Here is a 23354-nt window from a genome sequence, read left to right as displayed (position 1 = left end):
TGGGGGAATATTTATCACTTATTCATTAAGGAGTAGGCAAGAATGATCTTTGAAGAAAGAAGATTTCTAACTTTGTATTCAGTAAACTCCTTCTCTGTGGACATAGAGTCAACCTGATTTAGCATCCACGAACCTTTTGTTCCATATTTTAGTCAACATTATTGCTGCTATAAATAACTTTTATTGCTATTTACACTTTGCTTACAGTAGGTGTAGCCAGGACAGGAGAATGGGAAGTGGGAAGTGCAGTGCACAGATTCATTCCTAATTTATTTTGATTTAGTTTCTGCCATAACTAAATGATTTTGACAGTGCTCCAGATGTACTAGATACTGTATCATTTCAAAGATCACTGTCTTTGCTGATCTTACAGCTGCACAGAGAGACCAATACAACAGACAGGGCAGAAGACAGAGCAACACCAAACATGGTTGTGGAAAGATGAATAATTATGCCTCTGAAAGCTATTTTCACACACTCAGTTTTTCCGAGTCGTTTCATATCCCCTTCACACACACACCTAAATGGCTATTGCACTGTGCTCGTGTTTAGGGGGCCTGTTCCTGTTGCTATGGTCCTCAAGTCAATAAAAGCTCTTCTAGCATGTCTCCCCTTTCACGGAAGTTAATGCCGGGTTTATTTTCAGTAGTTCTGCAGTCTCTATTCCTCCATTTTGCCATGAACGTCCCCCATGAGAACGCAGGGAGGTACCTTATAGTTGTGGGCACTGTCTGTGTCAGCAAATGAGGGTCCTACACAGGCAAGAACAGAGAAGGAATTGAATGCACCCAGGCTCGGTTCTCTGGATTTGGGATTTTAAAATGGTAACTAATCTCAGTGAAACTGAAAGGGAGAGTTGGATGCATGTTGATTTGAAGCTGTGTGTTGATACCTCATTCTGAAAACTGCCAGCAGGACATTTATATGGTGCACAGTGTCTAAGAGTGTAGAGTGCAGAATCACTTAGTGTCACATGCTCCATGCCAGAACAGTTGGGAACCCCTTGGGAAGTCTTTTGTTCTAACATTATTTAAGATATGGGTTCAATACTGCCCTTAATGGGAATACCTAAAATGTACAAAGGGTCAATCACCCTGTAAAGGAACAGGAAATAGTTGCAAAATACACAGGGAGGGGCCAGTGTTAGAGAAGTCCAAGGAAATGTGTTGCCTTAAGTAACTGCCGATGTCTTCTGTGACTAATGTGTTATTGTTCATAGAACAACACAGGTTATACACTTGCCCGTACTGCTTAATGAGGTATAGAAGCAAACAGTTTTGTAACTTAAAGAAAACTGCTATTTTTCTCCTACAGCTTATGCATAAGGCCCAGATTCAAGGGAAAACTTCTCGTCTCTGAATTCCTATAATGTCTGAGAAAGCAGTAAGATACACAATCGTGAATCACAGAGAAGAAAGTCTTGCATTTCAGCAGCAAATACATGTTGTCAGTGCAGGAAAGTAGAGCTGGCACTGTGCAACTTTGAATTTGCAACTGCCGGTTTGGCACTCAAAATTGCCTGAAGGCGTTTGCAGTCAAAGTCTGAAAGGTACAGCGTAGCAGTTCCAAGGTAAAGAAGTGCAACTGCTTGGGCTTTTTTTTTTTTGCGGGGGGGGGAGAATAAAAGATTTCTAAAGAAGTGTCCAAACAAGAAAAGGAAAGAGGCTTAGCGCATGAGAAAGTGGAGGTAGCACCCATTATGAGAAAATGTATGGTAAAACACCCAGGAGGACAAAGATGCCAAGCAAACAGCCTGCCTGGAGCTACTGAGAAGCCAAGGAGCAAAGCAGGTAGAAATGTAACTGGAGAGGAAAAACATTTAGGTCTGTTGTGGAGGAAAAAGTAGCAGAGGTTTTTGAATTTGAGTATTGGAGAACTGTAGTAAATGTTGGAGTGACAACCAGAAATACAAGCCTGGACAGTAGGCAAAAGGTCAGAAGTGAAGAGAGAGATTTGTGAGTCACCACCACTCAGGTTGCACCTCTAAGTACTGGAGCACATGAGGTCATGAAGAATTGTACATATGGGAGCCCATAATAAATCCTCACCCTCCTTCACCTTTCAGGTAGTTGGATTTATTCCATTTCAAAGCCAGGGATTCTTTAAGGTCCTGGTTGTATTCTACCTACCTTCAGCACCTCCTTCTTAGATACCCTTCTTCCTTCACACGTACACTACAGCCATGTCGACATAACAGCACAATGCGCTCTTATACTCCAGCAAGCGCCTCAAACTACCTAATGTTTACACACAGAAATATCAGGTGTAACATGTGAAGCACCTCCTCCTCCCAGAAAGTAAGATATTCAGGTCAAAGCTCTGGCATTCCAATGGTGCTGTGTGGACATAGCAGGTACCTAGGTCTGGCATTGTAAGCAGGAACATCTCCCAGTTATGCTTCACTACCACAAAAGGAGGACGGGTAAGCAGCATCTGCCTTTCTGCTTCTCATATGCAGAAAATTTAACTTTTTACCAATAGCACAGTTTCACAGCAACTAAATACAGGTTTTGCTCAGACTAACTTGTTATGGCTTGCCACATTGTCAAAAGTCAAACTGGCAAATTCCTTTTCTCAACTCCTCAGGATGTATTAATTTGTTAAAAAAAAAAAGTTACATCTAAAAGACACCCTTAATTGTTGTGTGCCTTTGATGCAAACTCCTGTTTGTTCTTTTTTTCAGTTCATCTATGTAGACTGCAAAACCAGCACCATTATTTTCTCTGTACTTAAGTGCTAAGAGCATTGGTGCTTTGGTGCAGATTTCAGGCTACAGGAGCTTGGAAACCTAAGTGAATCCCATCCCACAGAGACCCATTAGACAGTCATTTATTGAAAAGAGGAGAAGGAAGCTCTCCAAATTCGTCTCTTTCTTGGAATAGCTTTCATATGCATACACACTCTGAAAGAAAACAAATTCTACATGAGCAAGTTTGTGGAAGAAGGTCACGACATTTCCACCGAAAGGACGTGATCTTGTTCCTGTTGAGATTACTAGTTAAATTCCCATCAGCTTCAGTCAGAGTTAAAGTGGAATGTGAACAAAATCCAGAATGGCTCCCTCGGCTGCCTAATAAATTTTACGCAGTTGTTGCTGGTTTTAGGAATTTGTTTTTTAGACAAATGATAGAGATATGGAAAGTGGAGGAGCTACAAGAGAAGCAGAGAGAACTGTTTTGTCTGGACCAAAGGAATGCTGTTACAACAAGTTCTTTAAATAATAAATTGACATAGTGAGTTGAAATGAAATGAAAATGTTTTTCTTTCTCAATGTCACTTTGAAACAACTTTTTTTTTTGCATCTTGCTTCCCATGAAATGGATAATATTCATCAGAATTCAAATGTTCTTGTGCCAAAATGCTGCCCTCCCATATTGAGTTTTAAGCAAGCAAACTTTTTCACAGAATTGACAAACTTTGTTTATTTATTTACCGTTCAGAATTTCCAAGCATATGTCAGGTATATCATCAAAAACCAGAAACAGCTGTTCCTGCTCTGCTGAGCATAAACAGCAAATTTAAAGACAATGCTGATATTCCCAAGCTGGTCATAAGGGTTTTGTGGTGAGGAATGAGGATAATCTCCTCAGGCCTCAGGACTTACCTGGCAGCCTCTGGAAGGCAGTGAAGATGACAAGGATCAGGTTTTTGATCCTCACATCTGGCTAGGTTTATTTTTGAAAAAGCACAGGTACAGGATGAAGGTCAGTGAGAAGGACAATTTTACCCACGCAGACAAACATGACACAAGCAGAGCAGTCCAGGTGCCCAGACCTGAGGGTGCCAAGGACATAAACTCAGCTGTGACTCAGGTCCAACAGCAGACCCTTCTGGTGGAGCAGCAGGAGGTCAAGCAGCATGGCCAAAGGTGACCTCAGACACCTCTGCGTAGGCATTTGAATTGCTCCTGGGGCGTTTTGGCGTCCCCACTTCCTGCCTCCCGACGCTGCTCCGGTGACCGCTCAGCCCTCAGGAGCTGCGCTGGAGCATGAAGCCACAGGCTGCTTTTCCGGGGAATCATCCTCTCCTGGAGAAAAACAGTTTCCTGGTCACTGTGGGCCGGAGGGGCACTGAACTGCCAGCCGTGGTCAAGTGCAGGTTGTAGCTGTCTGTTGCCAGAGAAGTAATTAGGACAAAGCCAAGCAAGCAGCAGCTCTTTTTACTCATGGTTTATTCTTTCATCTTTTGATTGTGGCTACTAATTGAGGTGTTAGCATGGCTGTGGTCACATCAAACCCAACATCAGATTTGCCACTGGCTCTACTAGGAACCTCGTGATGTCCAAAGGAAGCCTAAGTGCTAAATGGAGAAACCTCTTCCTAACAAGAGAGAAAAAAGACAAAAACTCATTATTTTTCAGTTTGAATACATATATACGGACACTCTATTTTTAGGTATTTTTTACTCGTGATCTGTCCTACCTGAAACTGAGCTTCTCCAGCTGGATGTGCTCGGCTCCTGTGCCTCCCACTCAAGTCAGTTAGGCCCACCGTAGAAGTCTGAAAATGACTTACAACATTTGGAGGCTTTAATACAATTAGTGGAAGTACAGGAGGATCCACAGGGCTATCTAGCCTGACCATTAAATTATATTACATGCAGACTGTGAAGGGAGAAAGCCAGAGGGGAAAATGACACTATACATCAGCTGCTACAGTATTGGACTGTGTAGTTGCAATCCAGACAAATTAGGCAATCACATAGGCAAATTCAACATCAACTTGTTAAAAGCTTGTTTTCAATCCAGTTCCTAGAGTGCTTTAGGACCCAGACAAATAGAGGCTCTTCAGTTGTTAACCACTCAGTGGATTGCAGACTGGGATGACTTCACTACCTATTTCAATTTGTTCTAACTCAGCCCCAGGGAGAAAAAATGACAGCATAATCAACTTCAGGAAGTTAGTTATTTGGATGAAAACATGAAGCATGAAGTAGCATGACGCATTTTAAACTGATAATCAAAAATACTTATGGCTTGAATGTTTTCGTCAATGTGCTTTTGCTATTATTTCAGTGCTGTGCAGCATAAATAGCCTATGAGACCGTCACATTGTAAGCTGATTTTGTTTTGGTGGCATGATCACTTCCTGTGCCTGTGACTACCTCCTTCTGATCCATGGTGGGAACTCTTGAGGAAGTTTGGGGTCAAACACATGGCATGACTTCAATTGGCTGATTAAGCAAGTTATCATTGAGGATGACATTCCAGCCTGAGGTGGTTCCTCATAGGTGGCACTTAACTTTATGTGTAATGTTAAGACACTTGCCGTAGTTTATAAGCACAAAATGACCAAATCAGGAAGCTGTGTCACACCTCCATTTTGCATAATTCGCTCCAAGAGTTTCAGTGGTTTGTGACACCACCACAGATGAAGGTATTAGAATGCAAACTTCCTTTAATTATGCAAAACAAAACCAGCAGTGCACTGCTTCCAGAAGGATTTAACATCTAGCAATTGTGGGCAATTCAAAAGGTCACGGGGTTCACGCTAGCTGTGTTTATATTGAGACAGGCATTTGGGCCTTCCACACATTTCTCCGTTCCATTCACCTTCCCATCCTTCAGCCCCCTTCCTCCTGGGTCCTCTTAGCAATCACATACCACTTGGATGATCCTTAAAGCACTAAAAGACTTTTCATGGAGCTGTTACAACAGTGAAAATGGATCCAGGATACATGATCTGATGTCAAAACCAGTGACTAATGTCAGGGCCGTCTCTCTACTCATCCCCCTTTTGTCTATTGATACTTTAAATCAAAGTCCTTCTGCTGACTGGCATGCATTTCCTAGCTGGCTGCTAGAGACATTTGGTTTAGGCAACGTGCCTTATCTGGTTTTTACCCTAGTCAGCTGGTGGGGAAAATCCCACCCATACCAAATATTTAGAAGGTATCATTATCTGCCTATCCTTTTATTTGCATTGAGCATCCTTTGTTTGGGACTCAGAAGAGCTGTGTGGTTCAGGAACAGGAAGAGCCGAGACAGACAGACTGGGGACTGTGCAGGGAACTGAGGAAACTCTAAAGAAGAACAACGTGTCCTGTGTTGTGTCCTGGTTTGGCTTCGGGGTAGTAAGCGCTGATTTATTCTCTGAGGCTTGGACAGGAACTGCATGTATGTCAGCCAAAAGGGTTTGGAATATCTAGGCAACACCTGTGGATTGATTTGCTTTCTTAATATGCTGGTTTCCAGCCATCCAGCTCTGCAAGAACTGCAGACCCTATTCCAGTGATTACATTCACAAAGGGATATTTTGGTGTTGTGGGACCAATGCTCCGCTTTCAATTAAAAGAACTTCTAATTCTATTAAATGCTTATTAGTATTTTGAAAAGAATATATGTTTTTGTGAATGTTTAGAGTATGGTTTTCATTTCCACTAAACCAACTTCATCTTCAGATGACCTTAAAGTGCATTATACAGTACAGATCTATCATCCCCATAGCAATATGAGAAGGGGTCACCTGACTCTGAGCACTCATTATTAAAACTGAAGGATTTTTCTGAACAAATTTTAAAAAGTTCTTTGCAAGAAACTTTCTGAACTTCTGAGGAAAGTTTTAAAAATAGTCGTGATGGTTACTTCGCTAGTAACCAGGTAATTACTTGAGAGTTACTTTCAAGGGGACAGAACACACACTGTACAGGATCAAGCTGGTAATGGCCTGCAGATATTAGTTAATGAAGCAATCCATCAGGACTGGGCACTTGATGTTTGAGTGATGTTTATTACGGTAATAGCCATTGAAGTCAATGTGAATAACTGTGACAATGGCATTGTGGAATTCCAGCCTTATTTCCATATCAAATCACTTTCGATGACAGGTGAAAGGGTGAGGCTCCTGCTTGCCAGGCCGTCAGTCACAATGGGCAATTGAGGTTATGTTGATGCTTTCTCTTTAATGTATCCCCTGTGATCAAGATACTGAAAGCCAGATTCTGCCTTCAGATACAAGTATGTAAATTTGTTGTCTTAAAACTTTGTCATTGTTCTTGGGAATGAAGCAGTCAGGGCGCTCAGATTGTATCTTCGGTCACAGTTTAAGCAATCTTCACAGCAGCTTGCATGAGAACAAAGAGACTTTAGTTAGGAGTGCTTTCAGCCAGTTATGCATCAGATGAAGCAAGGGGCATCTACATCTGTAGCCAACCTGGCTATGCTAATGTAGCTCTTTTGCATTTGTGAGTGAAGAATCTATATAAATGATTAACACAAGGCTCAGCTGAGACCTGTCATTAAATAGCGCCTCCTGCTAGTGCAAAATACCCAATCTCATGTAAATGCACCTTTGAGCTCTGAAGTGGGAAACTGTCTAATGAACAGTCTGATGGATCACCCAAGATAAACTTGCTGCTTTTGGGAGTTGGAGATGTGCTTGAGTACAATAAATCCACATTGGGTAAGACCTGTTTACAGTTTGTCTTTTGAGAATCATTCAAAGGTTTGACCAGGAACACCAAGCCACCAGGGCGGCCCATCGAGTTTGGACAACTCCTTATAAGAACTCTTAGGAGAAGGTCATGTCAAGGATGAGACCATATCTACCAAACCCTAGATTTACAAACCTAACACGTAGCTAGGTACCAGGCAATCCCCCTTACTGTGTAGGTGCCTGTTTTTATTAGTTGCCACCCTAGCCTGATACCTTCCTTGGAATGGGTCTTCAGGCTCTTACACATGCTCCAAGTCTGATCTGGGAGATGGCTTGTGAATTATGTCCAAAGCCTCCCTCTCCCTGCCCTCCAAAATTAGTCATGGTATCTGTTTCATCCACATGCTTTCTTCCCAAGAAAATGCAAGGTCTTGGCCTCTGCAGTTGAAACTTCCTTTCCCACATCCCGAGGAGGTGCCCTAACTGCAAGATTTCATATAGTTCAGAAGATTAGGCCATGGAAAAGCCAGGAGTGCAGTGTCTCAAGGCCTAAGGGAGAACCCTACCTGATGGCTATATCCACCTGGCAGGCAAGGGAGCGCTGGATTATAGACCCAGCTCCTTCAGTTCCTCATATGTTGGATCCTTCATGGCTGAAGAAAAACACTCTAGGAAGCCCTTGATATCTGTACTCCTGTGAAGCACGGAGAGTCAACCCTGCACACTAAAGATTTGCCTGCAGTCTCCTCTCTTTGCTTCCTTTTGTTTTGAGTTTTGGGCCAATCCAGTATCCCCTAAATTAATGGGAATTTTTCCATCAGCTTGGAAGGACATCAGATCAGGCACCATCTGACTGGAAAAAGTGACATCATGCTTCTAATAACACAGATATTATGAATAGCTTGGCTTTATGTAGTGCTGTTAAGCAGAAAACACTGTGTAGTTTTAACCTCTGTGTGCAGGATTTGCTTTTACCAACCACCAAAAAGCAACCACATGTGGAGAGAAATGTGACTGCAATTAGACAGTTCACAGCAAAGTTATATTATGATAGCACAGCTCTGCAGTTCATGAAGCTCCAGGCACCAGATGATATACTAACAACACAGCGAAGACGTGTGGTGCAAAGCCAGGTGAAAAGCATCATCTACATTAGTTGCCCATGTTGGCATTTTGACTAGAAAAGGTCATTAAGAATTCTTTGGGTTTTTTTCCTTCTTGTCTCTCTTGCATGCACTTTCATTTCTGAGCAAATGTCCTGTTAATCTGACTACTATTTCTCATTTTATCCCCTTCTGCCTTTGTAAAGGAATAATAAATGAAATCGATGATCAGTCCATGTGCAAATCTGTTGCATAGTGACACATTTTTCAATAGACTATATTTGAAAAATTCTTTATATTTTGCAGCCACAGGATGAAGAAATCTCTATAGATTTCAAATTTTGAAACACGTTCTGAATCGTTTGCAGATGGACTCAAAAACCAAGAAGGAATGTATCTGCTGTAGAGACACTACGTCCTTTGAGGGTACTCTAATACTGGAACTTAAGGAAAAAAACCAAACCTGCTCCTTCCTCCCTCTCTCAGGCAGCTATGTTCCAGCACAGTAACACTAAACTTTTGAATTACATGCACCTGTCAACACCTGCTTGCTTGCTTCATTCCCTTAATTTTAACAATTATTAGTATGTTTCCTAGAGATGCTATATTGTGATTAAGAACTGTGGATTCGAACTTACCCTGATACAAACGTGAAGGAAATGAAGAGCTGTTTCCAAAAACAGATTGTAGCACTGAGTGATTGTAACTGTCCAGGTCATCCACATGTTTGGACAGCTGAGTCGAAATGCATGGGGTCTGTGTTATGAAGGGGTTGCAGCCACAGGGTACCTATAAAGGGCACTGAGAGGCTGGAAAGAATTTCTAGGAGGGATTTTCACCTCCAGAATGAAAGCAGTGGGATTTAATTTCGGGGAAAATATTACAGAAGCCTACCCTCCCCTAAATACACGTAAAGCAAGTGAAGAGCTCAAGCCCTGGATCCGAAAAACAAAGGCATTGGCAAAGTTAAAGCATTAAGAGATGGGAGGGGTTTTGTCAGCAGGAGATTCGTTTGCTTCAGGCTTCTTGCCATATGCCTCCCAATGCTGCCTCTACTGGATTGAAATTTACTTCCACAGGACAATCAATTAACGTTATTAATAATGTTATTATGAATCTGACATTAAGGATCGTGAGCAAGCAGCTAGGATGTGAGTCAGCTGCAGAAAAGGGGCCTGAAAATTGTCTGTCCTTAGGCAGTAACAAAAAGCAGAGCAACGGCATTTTTCATCAGATCCGAGCTGAAAGCTTTGCAAAAGATCAGGCAGGACACCAATTCCCTTGCGGTCCATCTTTTCCAGGGTATGGACTTCTTCTATCTCCCTCATTACATCTCAGACTGATTTTTGTTTTGGATAAACTGGCTTTCAGTAGCAAATACAAACTCGTCATCCAAAGCTTCAGCTCCAAGTGAACGTGACTTTGTCTTGTCTTATTCTACAGCACATCTGCCAGATGAAGTCTGTGGTTCCTCGACCTCAGTGATAGTGAGGTTCAGCTCTTCACAAATATAATTAAAACGTTTGTAACAACAGAAGCAGAGCTACAGAGCTACACCCCCCAGCATGACTTCAACAGGCTGTTCTTTTGCTCCCTTCTTGCCTCAGTTTCCCATCTGCTAGCCACTAGCATTTCTAAGCCAGAGTAAGGCCTAAATTTATGGTTGCCATAGGAATTCATGCCACCAATTAGTTTTATATGAATCCAGATAAAATACAGTTTCTTCTCCTCCCTCAAAGTCTTCAGTTTTTGCTCTCTGACTTCCAGCTCCTTCTTCCTCTGCACCCAGACCCAACGAAGCACTCTCCTCTCCTTCTGAACAAGTTGTCCACCCACTCTGGAGAATAAACCTTCCTTTTGCCCCCTTCCTTTCGGGCTGTGGCAGCGGCCTGACAAATCATGCTGTTTCCTTCACAAACTCTTCTGTGCCTCTCAGTCCAACCCATACTTCTCTTCTTGCCATGGTCTAGGCTGTGGTCCCTGCCTTTTTGGAGGGATTTCCCAGCCTGTATCAAAACATTCACAGCAAAATCTTCCTTTCCTTTCTTCACTATGGACCTGATGTTACCCTTGTATTTCCTAACAAGCTTCCAAGTGCTTCCCCCCAGTTGACTTTATATTTATTCCCTTTCCAGGACTGCGGGGCTAGACCTAGCCAAGTGCCAGTCCTAGGCTCCCTTAAAAGACCAGACTGCTTGGTTATGCTTGGGAAAACAGCATGGATTAAACTAGGCTGAAACGATCATCATTAGTGGTTTTTATTTTAAGGTGAGAACTGCGCATTTATAGAATGCCAAAAGAACATCTCCTTCCTCAGACTTCACATAAAGTTCATGATATTAGACATTAATATTAATATTTGAAGGAGGTTTGCAAAATTTATGTGTAATTAGTATATAAGTGATTCCTGCTATAACTTTGACAAAAATCACTATATTTCTGGAAAAACTTATAACTTTTCTTGCTGTCTTTTCATTAAGGCAATTAAATAGGAGTTGCTACAGGAACCTAAAGCTTTCCATCATTAGCATGAACTGTATTTGGCTGTTTTCTCTAATTTTAAGAACTACTCTGAGGAAAAAAACAAGGAAAAAATGTCATCCACTGAGGTTTCTGTTTTACATTTATTCTGCTGGAAAACGTACAAAACCACCAGTTATTTCTTCTAAGGGATCTTATGGGACGTGACAAATAGTATGTACAGGAAAATCATGTGCCTACTTTTGTAGATGTAAGGGTGGAGGAAGGTTCAGGATGGCAATTTCCAGCAAACCCAAACTGCTGACAGTGAGAGGCACAAAGCTGCTCTTTGCTGTGTAGTCCACTACCCTGGCTGCCAGCCCACGGCTGGAGGATCCCAGTTTGGGGTGGTTGTACCTTCAAAGGTGAAGTCCTACCCTTTGGCACTGGGTAAGTCATGACATTAGCCTCTCATCACACTCTGCTTCATACTCTGCCACTGTTACACTTGGACCGTTTGGGACAGCAGTGTCACTGCCTATGTCAAAGCATGTTATCTTTTTGCTTGCAGTCAGAGACCGGGACCGGGCTTTTCAAGTCCAGTGTTACAGATCTGCTGGCAGCCACAGCAGTCTCTAAACATTTTCCTGTCTTAAGGGTGTTCAGGACATATTCCACAGGTTTTTTTGTCTCTTGCCCGTAAGTCAGTGTTTTAAAAATAAATCCTTGGGGAAATTGGACCTTTGAGATGCGGCACAGAGCAAGGGCCACCGTCTCTGAACTCTACAAATGAAAGCAGCAGCTGACATTGCCATAGAATCATAGGGTTAGAAGGGACCTCTGGAGATCATCTAGTCCAACCCCCCTGCCAGAGCAGGGTCACCCAGAGCAGGTTGCACAGGAAGGCGTCCAGGCAGGTTTTGAATGTCTCCAGAGTTGGAGACTCCACCACCTCTCTGGGCAGCCTGTTCCAGGCCTCTGCCACCCTCAAAGAAAAGAAGTTCCTCCTCATGTTTAGGTGGAACTTCCTATGCTCAAGTTTGTGCCCATTACCTCTTGTCCTGTCATAGGGCACCACTGAAAAGAGCCTGGCCCCATCCTCCTGACACTCACCCTTTAAGTATTTATAAGTGTTGATATGATCCCCCCTCAGTTGTCTTTTTTCCAGACTGAAGAGACGCAAATCCCTCAGCCTTTCTTCATAAGAGAGGTGTTCCAGCCCGCTAATCATCTTGGTAGCCCTTTGCTGCACCCTCTCCAGCAGTTGGATGGATACCTGTTGGACCTTTTCTGCTGATACTTGCACAGCTTCAGTCAGTCAATGTCTGTCTGACTGTAGCCAGAATCTGTTGAAAAATATGGACATAAGCTTGCATTCTTTAACTAATTTATCTTTTTCTCTCTTCTTTTCCTTCATATTTGATGACACTGATTTCTAGTCTGCTTGGAAGCCCCAAATACATAGAGCCTGGCTAGCAGGAATGTGGTGGGTTTGAATGATGTTGTCCCAGAAGGTCCATGAGGTCTATCAATCAGCTGAGAGGAGACAGAATCATTGGGGTGCATTGAGAGTCGCGATTTACACTTAAAAAGGGAAACTGTAGGTTGAATAACAACAATTTCCTATGGTCTGTTGGACCGTGAATAGAAGCCCACAGCAAAATGACTAGAGAACTGTAAAGTTAGGATGTTTAAAATCATCTTGGGACAACACATTGCATGGGGAATGTGTAGGGAATAATCGTGCATTGTTGCAGGAAGGGACTAAATGACCAAACTGTCTCCAGCTTCTGTGAGTCTGTGTCTTGAGCAGTTTTCAGCTTGTACAATTAGAATAATTGTTTTGTCAGTTAGTCACTAGAAACTCCCTTTTGCTGGAGAGATTGTTCTTGGCTAACAGCTCCGGGCAAGATCCACTCCTGGCGTGACAGAATTATTCCAAGGATGAATAGAGCGAGTGTGTTCACTTGTGCCATATAATCTGTGCTTAGCAAATCAAGCCACTCTGCTAAATATCTTTACCTTAAAAAATCAGCAAGAAAGAAAAAAAAAATCAGTAGAAGTTGGGCAAATAAATCTCACAGGCTCCTATGTTATTCCTAGCTTTGGCTTGCTGTACAGAGAAATTCTGGGTAAGACACAGTAAGGTTCACTCTGAGTAGCAAAATCCAAATTCTTTAACTTCATCATTTTCTATGCTGAAGTCAAGGCTTTTTTGTGACATCCTGGTTGATGTCATAGAGGATACTCCTTGCTGGCTGGAAGATGGCCATAAAAAAAAAATATGTAAACCTGATTTTTAGCTTGTTTGATTGTATTTACTGGTGTTTGCAAGTTTCTAACTCGTGAGCTTTAAATGAAAAATTTAGTTTCAATTCAATTATGCATTGATCAGAATGAAAGTAACATGAAGGCTTTTCAGCATTTTGCTCTCTAATTTGACTCCCTGTTATCTCATGGAAAAGCAAGATAGAAAAGCAGTAAAGTGATATCAGGGACACCAAAAATGACCACCCTCAAGACAAAAATATTCAAATTGAATCATGTGAATGAAAACCTGAAAGTGTCCAGTGATAGGTATTTGTACAGGAAAGAAAAAAAAGTCATACTTTTCCATCAATGTATTTTCAAAGAGAATTTTTACAGAAGAGTTATGTTATTTGCTTAAGCATGGAAATGATCATAAGTGCTATTTTATTAGTAGCAGTGATGGAAAGGCTTGGCTATAAAATAATTTTTCTGTATATTTCAAGATTTGAGTGTTTCTCTGAGTTGCACTTTAGACAATGAGAAGGAAAACTCTTTGCTTAGTTTTTTTACGTACAATTGTTTATAACAATAGCTTTAGCCAGTGGTCATGCGCCATCTGCTATCTGCTATCTGATATACAGAGTATCACTAACATTTTTTTCTGACTAAAACAAAGTTAAGTTTGCAGTGTACTGTTCTTGAAGGCTAACCTCTCACTGCCTCCTTGGCAAGTGCCTTAAGCACAAGCATTCAACACAATGGAGCGACAACATCTCCTCATCCAGGAGCAGCAGCAGGTACGGCCTGTAGGAAAAGAATGAGATGAGATGGCTGGCTGTGCTTGAATGGGTGACTCAGGTGCCTAAGTTTTGAAAGCAGCTTCGAAGTACAGTTTCCTCTTTCAATCTGGTGTAATATTCAGGATGAGCCGCAGGAAAGCGTCTTAGTCCCTGAGAGTGACAGGGTTTCAGATTAATCCCACTCTTCAGCCTTTGCCTCTTGGCTGTCTTATGGGTTCTGGTGTCGTGTGTCCAGTCTCCCCTCCTCTAAACCCCCTGTTCGCAGCACTGGGAAAACAAGTGGCTTAGACAAGGCTGTGATTTCCACTCTCATAGCCAGGACCTTCGAAATTAGAGGGTAACAGTGTGTGGTATCATCATGCCTATATCTCTTTAGTTCTTAGAAGTGGAAAAATAGCCTCCAGATACAAATGCTATCATAAAACAGGTGTGGGAGTGGTTGCAATTTTTTTCCCTGCTGACCAGCATATCTCAAACTGTCATTTCAATTAAGTCAAAAGTACTGCAAACATTTGGGCATGGTGATAAAGGGAAGCCACTGTAAACACATTGTAACCCAAGAAATAAACATGAGCCCCCATATCCAGAGTAGTTACTCCTGAGCATCAGTTTCTTTCCCAGAATTAGGAAGGTAAGAAATTCAAAGGAATAAACCCACACCTTGTCTTTTCATGCCTTTTAGACTGTAAAGTTTTTCTGATGTAAATTCTCTCTGATACTTTGGTACGAAGCTAGCAGAGCAGAATCTCTAGAACAAAACTTTAAAATGTACAGTTTTAACCTAGTATAAAGGTGTACTACTTCTGAAGATAAATTCTATGTGTGAGAGTCACCATTTACAGGCTGGACCTCAAACACTCTATCAGCTGGTATCACTAGACAAATTGAAGTCTTTTCCTGCAGGGTTCCATTTTCCACCCCCCTTTTCCAGTTTCCTCCTCCTTTGAAATGCTTCATTTTGCACGTTTCTCTTTGTCGAGTGTTTTTAAAATGCTTCTGGCAGAAACATTTTACAAGAGGGGAGGATGCCCAGGGCTTCTTCCCGGAAACTAGGAGACTCTGTGTGTGGGGAGGCCGACGCCAGCTCTGCAAACCTTGTAGCTCTGCCTTAGAAAAAAGTCTTTTTTTACTTTGAGTAAACATTGGAAATCCATTATTTACAGACTGTATTGTAAACATCTATGGCAGAGAAGTCTTATTGTATGCCTGCGATGACAAGGGCAAACCCAGCACAGGAAGAAGGAAGGACCAACCCACTTAACAGAATGAGACTTATTTGAATTCATTTTAAAGCCACCAACAAACAACCGATGGTTTAGCTGACGCAGGACATAAACAAATAAGGAATATACAGGATGCCTACATGACATTCTGGCTTCATCAAAATGAGCAGGAGGTTTGGTGTTGGCATTGGGGTCAAGGCTGAGTCTCTATTCTTTTTTTTTCCCTAAAAAAACCACAACTGAAATTGCTCAGCTCAGATCGTAAAAAGACTGTTAAAACTAAAGTTTTCTGATTGATTGGGGTACTAGACACACATTTTTTAGAAACGTCCAGGATATGTAACTACAGAAAAAGTGAAAATATTGTGCTAACTCTAAAAAAAAAAGCAAAGAGGCAAAGACCTGTGTGTGTTCAGGTCTCTTGAGGCTGAGGGGAACAGGGTCTCACCTTCCACGTCCTCAGAAGATGGTCCATGGCAGGAAAAGTAATAAGGTAAGGTGTCTCCTGGACAAGATTAGCCACTGTCAGGCCAAGAGGAAGCTCACAAGGCTGGAGAGTGATAGCAAGCTGGAGGAGCATAACTGGATCTCAGTGATATCTCTTGAAAGAGAGCGGTCCCTACCTGTATGGGTTTTATTCGTTGACTTTTTAATGCAAAATAGAATCATAGAATCATAGAATGTATTGGGTTGGAAGGGACCTTTAAAGATCATCTAGTCCAACCCCCCCTGCAGTAAGCAGGGCCACAAATATACAAATACATTCCAAAAGGCTTTCAGTATCAGACAGATGCGCAGACGCTCACTTTAGTCACAATGCCTAAATCTCTTCTTGGAGTTGGATTTAGCTTGCTATTAATTTCCGATCCTACCTTGAATGCAAAACGTGAGATGCCCCTTTTCATGCTTTGATAAGTTTATCTCTGAGCTCTGCCATAACCCTGAACTAGTCTTAGTTTTTCCTTCTTTTAAAGGATATTGTTGATGTCAGTGTGGTGACCTCATACATTCTTCTAATAATACCCTGCTTCTTAACACCATAATTAATAGTACCTCCATGGCAAAAAAAAAAAAAAAAAAAAGCCAAGCATCTTTGCTCTCTTTTTAATCTAATTTGGCAAGCAAGAAGGTACAAACAGCAAGAGACCCATCATGAGAGGTCATACATTAAACATTTCATAAATCCAGTACCCCACTGCAGAGGGAGTGGAAGCTCACATATCTGAATTGTTTTTCCTAATCTCCTTTTAACACTAACTTACACAAAATGCACCTGCCCAGAAGTCTGGGCACTTTCATAAGGTTTGAGATTCACACAGCAAAGCATGCAGTGCTAATGCCCTAGAGTCACTTTCCAAAATTGCCTTCTTTAACCATGTCTCATATATATTTTCGTTGAAGTCTAAGAGAATGGGCAAACCTTCGGGTATTTCCAGAAAGACAGCCAGACTGGATGCCATCAGAGAGAAACTCTCGTGACATTTGTATTCTCTTCTCTTGCCACTAGGCCATGGGTTTTTTTATCCATAAAAAAGCACGTTTGGGTCCTTTCACTGCAACAAACTGCTGTGTCTCAAGGAGGGGAAAGTAGTCTCTGGGGCAATAGAGGCCCATAGTGTTAAATGCTGTAGAATTAGAAGATCACATTTTAAGCATAGAACAGAAACTAATTAGAAAAGAGTGCAGGCTAGTGCTGAATGCTGGCCTATTATGTTATTTTTCCTCAAGCAAAGGTCTGAAGTCAGACGTATTCTTCACTAATTAAAGTGCGCGAATGGTCCCAACATGTATCTTGCCACAGGAGCTTCCAAAGATTTCCTTAAAATACCGGCATTGCCAACAGCGGGAAAAGGAGAAGCAGCAAAACTGCTGCTAGGTGAGCCCAGGGAGTCGGGACGAGTCCCTCGGCCACGGGTCAGGGCTCACGCAGCGCTTGGAAACAGCCAGCACACGGGCAAGGTGGGAGCCCTTTCTTGGTAGGCATTTGGCAGCGTGTCACAGCAGGGAGCTGTAAAGGTCTGTCACAGAGCGTAACGGAGGGCTCCCACAGAGAACTGTTGATCACCGTCCCGCACCCAGAAGCTGTCCCCAGAAGCTACAGGCAAAGGAACAAGAAGTGGCTGAAAGGAAGCTAGGGCTGTTGCACTAAGGAACAGGGTAAGATACTCCGTTTGGCTGAATCAGGACACCATCTGATTATTAGAACCGGCCACAGCTTTTGGACAGAAGACAGAAAAATGTCTTTTGTCAGAAAGATGATGCTGCAAAAATGTTAAATTCCACTGCATTTCAAAAACCAGATTTAAATATGCTGCCTCTGTTTTCCCAGTTATGTTTGATGCAATCAAAATATTTTGAATTCCTCATTTAGTTATATTTTCATGTTTCATTATGAAGTCAATACATCTAAATGCACCGCTAAATTAAATTTGAAATATTAATATTTCATATTTTTTTCCAGCATTATACTGCAATATTGCAGCATTACTGAAGGCAAATACTGTTACCTCAGCAAATGCTGCAGCATTATAGAAAAAACCCACATTTTCTTTGAAGTAACACTAAGAATTTCAGTGACATGGCAAGTTTGGGCATGTTGAATTTTCATTCCAGTTCAGAATGAAAACAAATGTCAAATCACTGTGAATTCTTATGGAATAGAAATGCTATCCCTGACTGGCTCTCTAGACTGTAATTGTAGATGGCCCTTAAGCTGAGAATATTTTGAAGGTCAGTACAAGTGGATCTGTGGCAGAGCACAGCAAGTAATGACGCCTTTGATTTCAAACCCAGCCAACGTAACCAGCTAGCCAGCCGACGAGCAGCGAACAGCTGCTTCCTGAAAGGGGAGAGTAGGTTAGAGAAAGGGGACATGAGATCACCGTCTTGAAGCATCCTGAGTCAGCAAGTTAGGTGAGAAAGTTTGCTCTGGTCCCAAGAGCTACATCTGCCTCCAGAAGTGCTGACTGGGCTGGTGCTGAGGCTTGCTCACCACTGACTGGATACCCAGGTGGCTGGCGGACTACAGTTTGGTCCCAGCACCCAGGCAGGGTATGCATTCTGTACTCACACTGAACCTATAGTGTCCTTGCTGACACAGGACGCTTTCAGATAAGAGCTCCAAGAAGCTGGTGGCTGGATAGCAGTGAGTAGAGCCTGCAACAGCATCTCCCTGACTGAACTGCTCGTTAATCATTCACCTGCCTGCTGGCGTGGCCAGCAAATCTCACTGGTGGCTAGCAGGTGCTGCTGCTGGCACTGGGATGGCCAGTGATGACAGCCCTGTTAGTGGGTCCCTGCCTTCGTGGGTACCTGTCTGACCTGCAGAGAAGATTTTGCAAGTTGAACCTTGGTGTAACAGCTAACGTAAAAAGAAGTGGGTGATTAAAATAGCAAGGTAGTGTCTCCCTAGGATCTAAATCAGATTTTTCAATTGCGACGGGAGTTGCAGCTGGATTAACTGTGTGTGTCGTGTGGCCAGACCAAACCAAGATATGTTTCCTGCTGACTGCCTGGTGAAGAGCGTTGTCCTGGGGTGTTGCTACCGTCAGTGGCAAGTAAAACACTGGACGGTCACTGGGCACTGCCCGCTGGTGAGGGCAGGGAGCTGGGAGCTTTCTGCTCTCTTGTGAAAGCTCACAGGTGTGAGCAAAGGCTTCTTTCCCACTCAGACATTCTCAGAAATTATCTGTATGCCAGCACATACACGCCCTGACTCCTTAATCCTAAACCAAATATTGCTTTGTTTATTATTTTCTATCAAAAAGGGTGGCTCATCTATGTGCGCATTCATTTTCTTTTCCTCTCTCTTTTCCTAAGCATGTAAAACTTCTAATTTTGAAGGAACAGGAAAAGAGTTCTTTATCTCAGAGATACTGCCTTGTTTGCTCCACAGGCAATCTAAAATAGCTCCTGGAACAGAAGCACAGGACACAGTTGCCTCACGTCTATCAAAATATCCTATCCATTTCTCCTTCCCCTCCAGCTTGTGTCTGCTGTGCCGGTTTAATCAAGTCATCTGAATTCTGCCACGTGCAAGCTGCAGTTACACAGTATCTCACAGAGCCTCCTACCTGAAACTGGACCACAGAGCACAAGGAAGAGCTTTTATTAGTTTTGAGGTTGTTTTTTTTTTCCTCTTTTCTTAGATTTTGGGCTATAAGTGACTCATTTCTCCTTATTTTCCTAGTGATAAACCACAAGATGTTAAGAACTTCTGGCCTGGATACTTATCCTGACCTTAATGACAAATTGTAGGACCCTTTCTTCCTGTGACACAGAAACAACCTCTTTCTCAAGATGTCCTGGCTACTGTGGTAGCAGAAGTTTCTTAGGAAAGCCCTAAGAAACTCCCCACTCCGCTCAATGAAGCTGCTCTTGAGTCACTGAGGAGGCATTTTTTCTTTCCACAGTATATATTCAAGGGAAGAATCCTTTCCAACATCACACCCACAACATTTCTCATCTTCTGGGTGTGGTGTGGAGTGGGGATCTTAAAATCAGTAAATAAAAGCATTAAAAAAACCAGCCTGCTTTCAGGCTGGGAGACTAAAGTTACAGAAAAGACCACGCTGTGTCCCTGAGGCTCAGGAGAAGGGGATAGCCTTCTGGGATTCTGCAGCCACTTAAGATTCTCATTTCGTGTTGAAATTAATAGAAAGCTCCAGTGTTTGTCTGGGTCAAAGAGACGTGAAGGAAGCCAGCAACTGTGATGCGAGGAGGGAGGATAAGAGACCACTGAAGAAGTGCTTCAGATGATGGTCTGCGGCCCTATTTTCTCCTCTGAGTTGCGGTAGTGGCCCGTGCAGACACCTTGCTGCTGGCTTGTGTTGCTCCGAGAGTGGCCATGTAGGGTGGTACTCAGAATATCTCAAGGACAACCTTGCTCAGTGGCTCCCCAAGGGGTTTTGCAAAGAAGCCACAGCATGAATGTGTCTCTCAAGGTCTATGGCAACCCGGCTAGAGAGGAACTGAGAGGCACAGAGGTGTCAGTAACATCAGGTATGTGCCTCTGCAAGTGTCCTTCTCGACTCACTGCCCCACGCGCTTACCATCGTGTAAGACTCCCTTCCTCTCAGTCCTGTAGTCCTAACTCGTTTCTCTGTACAATACTTAAATTACAGCTTTCAGATGCAAAGACACCTGATGCCGTGCTGCAGACAACTCCGAAGCAGGTCCGGAAGGTCACACTGAAACAAGAAGCAGACCTCTCCCAGAATAGGTAAAGCTGCCCTGGCATTTCAGTTGCTCTCTTGTCCCTAACCCGATGACTTTGCCACCCAAATGAGATGACACCAGCTGGGGCAACACTATTTCCTCAACATTCAGTTTGCCTGGTGTCTGGCTGGCTTTGGTGTGTGTGTAGGGTGCTGCAGGCACACGTATCCTGAACGGCCAAGAGCCTTGGAGCAGGGCTCCAAGTCGCTGCCATCCCCAGTTATGCTCCCTGGCTACACACGCCGGCTGGATGGGCTCAGAAAAACCACCAATTGCAATGCACCGTCGCGCTTCAAACCCGGCCAAGGAGGCGAGCCAGGGCACAGGGAAATATCACTGGACCCCAGCCAGTGTTTGGGGATTTTCACTTGACTCGTAGGAATGCAAAATAACACGCGCAAAAACCAGCCGGGGTGCCAGGTCAGGCCTTTTCTATCCCTTTTATATTTATAAGTGTAATGTGAACTGTCATGGGGTTCATTTATATATGACTTTTAGCAGGCAGCTTACAGTTCAGCTGTGCCATAGAAGTCCATGTTTTTGTAAGACCTTATTCTGAAGATCTATCTCCTCTCCCTCAACATAAGGCAAACAGCACCATAAACCAGGCAATTTCTGTGCAGGGCAGCGTGCTTTCAGCCAGCACGGTAAAGCAATTGGGTCTGGTTTATCTGTTGTTACCTTAATAGGAATCATTTTGTTTCTCATTTTTGGGGGCAGGAAGGGAGAGGAAGGAAGGGAGAAAAGGAATTGCCTCTGTGATTCACCTCCCCTGACAAAGCTAGAAGTGCCTGGTTATTCCTTAGAAAATGAAAAAAAAAAAAAATCCACAGGAATGAGGTAAAGACTTTATCATTTTGGCTGGCTAATGTGTCCATTTGCAGCTTTCAGTAAACACAAATGGAAAAATAAGTTCAGCTGCAGGCTGGACAGTGAGCCTAGAGGCGGTCTGATTTCTGCAGGCTGTTTGAAGTACATTTTTGAAGAAGACCTGGGAAAGAGGCTGAAGCTGGCAGCCCCTCTGCGAGGGATTAGTACCCAACCCTGCCCTCACCGTAGAACAGCCACGCTGCGCGGAGGGACGAAGGGCCAGACATTCCACTTTGGATGCTATAATCATCCTGGTTATAGAGTTATATAAATACAGGATAGCATGCAAAGGAAGCAACTCTGCAGACAGAGATTAAGTTATAAGTAGAAGGAGGGAAAATATCAGTGGGCTATGAGACAGCCAGTGGAAGCCAGGAGGACTTCATCAGTCTTCCAGCCACATACCTACCAGTGCTCGAGTTCCTTGTTCATGAAGTACTGGCACGGGCATTAGCTGACTCCACACGTCCCATCCAATACATGGTTTTAGCACTGACAACTGGCAGGCAGGAATCCTTGGTGCTCCTAAATAACCACTTATAACTCCATTTACTCTCTAATGACCGCTCATCTTCCATTCCATCTCTTCTGTTACTCACTCACAACCACATTTCAATGTTTTTTTCCCTGCTCTATCTATCTGACTTGTTCTAGAGAGGTTTCTTGGTTAGCAGCAACAGTGTGTCAGCTGCAAAGCTGTGTTGGAGTGTAGTGTAGTGTAGTGTAGTGTAGTGTAGTGTAGTGTAGTGTAGTGTAGTGTAGTGTAGTATAGTATAGTATAGTATAGTATAGTATAGTATAGTATAGTATAGTATAGTATAGTATAGTGGGCAGTAACAATTTTCAGGTAGAAAGAGATAGCATATACCTCACGTTACATAAATATATCAATTCTAAAGCCATTGAGAGCGATAAAATCAAAAGTCAATCTATATACGAAGAACATTTTGTGTTAAACATACAGCTAGCATTACATAAGAATAAAAGGCACCAGAGGTTTTCTTTGCTTACTGCATCCTTTGCAAAGGAGCTAGCCACAGCATCTACTCATAAATATTGGAAAGGTTGCGTCCCACCAGGTCTGGTCTCCCCAAAGTGGATAAAGAGGAAAATGGACCCATGGCCTATAGCTAGTGCTGATCCAGTCACCAGAAGTGAAAGAGAGCAAGGAGAAACTGTTAGTTGAATTTGGTTTAGATGCCCAAGTTTTAAGCTGGACTCTTAAGGTATGGGAGATGCAGAAACTTCCAAGTTCATAGCCCTTGTGCCAGGCCCAGAACCAGCAGTGCCAGGTCATTTACTATGTGGAAAACAAACTAAAAAGCCATGTCAGCCAAGTGCCGGCACAGAGAATCCTCTGGCTAAGGAATCCTGTTTGACTGGACTGCACAATGTGTGGAACTTACTGGCTTGGGTCTCTTCAGTAGACTAAATTTCATCCTGGGATAAACGTGCCCTGAGTAGACTGATGTAACAACTATTGGCTCAAGGCTACATTCAAGCTTATGTTTGTCTAGACAACATCACTGGTTAATATCTGAAGCCATTTTAATTGGAAAATAGTCTGTGTTTTTGCAAAATAGCATTATTTATACCAGTTTACTTTTTTTTTTTTAATTAGCAATAAAGAAAAAAACATAGAAATACATCTGGATCTTATAATTTCACTATATGCATGTTTTCAGCTTTTGTGGAGTAAATCTGTATGTCTGCTACTCCATGCTTATACCACCACAGCTTGGAGCAGAACTTGGCTTTAATTTAGACTGGATCTCTAGGGTACGGATGTGTTGTAACTCGTTCTGCTGACTTTAGACACAGCCTTATGATTCATTATTCCTAAAGGCTTCCTCAGAAGTCCAATGATTACTGAGAAAACTCAACTTCCATGTAAGAGAAAGCCAAGAAGTTTTAGACACACCACTGAAAAGTCCAAAATACATGAATCCTTAGTCGATTTAAAAAAAAAAATAAATCTCAGCATGGCTATTCTTTAAAATCACGTGCTTTTAAACTTGGTGGGCATTGGGGGTGTGTTTTCAGTGCTCGTTTTGGCAC

The 23354-nt window shown here is 42.7% G+C and overlaps 1 long non-coding RNA gene across 2 annotated transcripts in view; it reads left to right on the top strand.

The window, feature by feature from the left end:
• LOC134513216 (uncharacterized) overlaps window positions 1–23354 on the top strand; it is a 91218-nt gene that overhangs the window by 41556 nt on the left and 26308 nt on the right. The window contains exons 2-3 of one of the 2 annotated variants that reach the window (XR_010070341.1): window positions 19105–19330; window positions 20333–20430. This is a non-coding gene — a long non-coding RNA (uncharacterized LOC134513216). Of the gene's footprint in view, window positions 1–19104; window positions 19331–19650; window positions 20211–20332; window positions 20431–23354 lie in introns of those variants that run through there. The other variant, XR_010070340.1, reaches the window with a different exon arrangement.

The sequence above is a fragment of the Chroicocephalus ridibundus genome, chromosome 3, assembly GCF_963924245.1.
Source record: "Chroicocephalus ridibundus chromosome 3, bChrRid1.1, whole genome shotgun sequence".
Lineage (NCBI taxonomy): Eukaryota > Metazoa > Chordata > Aves > Charadriiformes > Laridae > Chroicocephalus > Chroicocephalus ridibundus.
The sequence above is the reverse complement of the archived record's forward strand: the minus strand, read 5'-3'. Positions and strand labels throughout refer to the sequence as shown.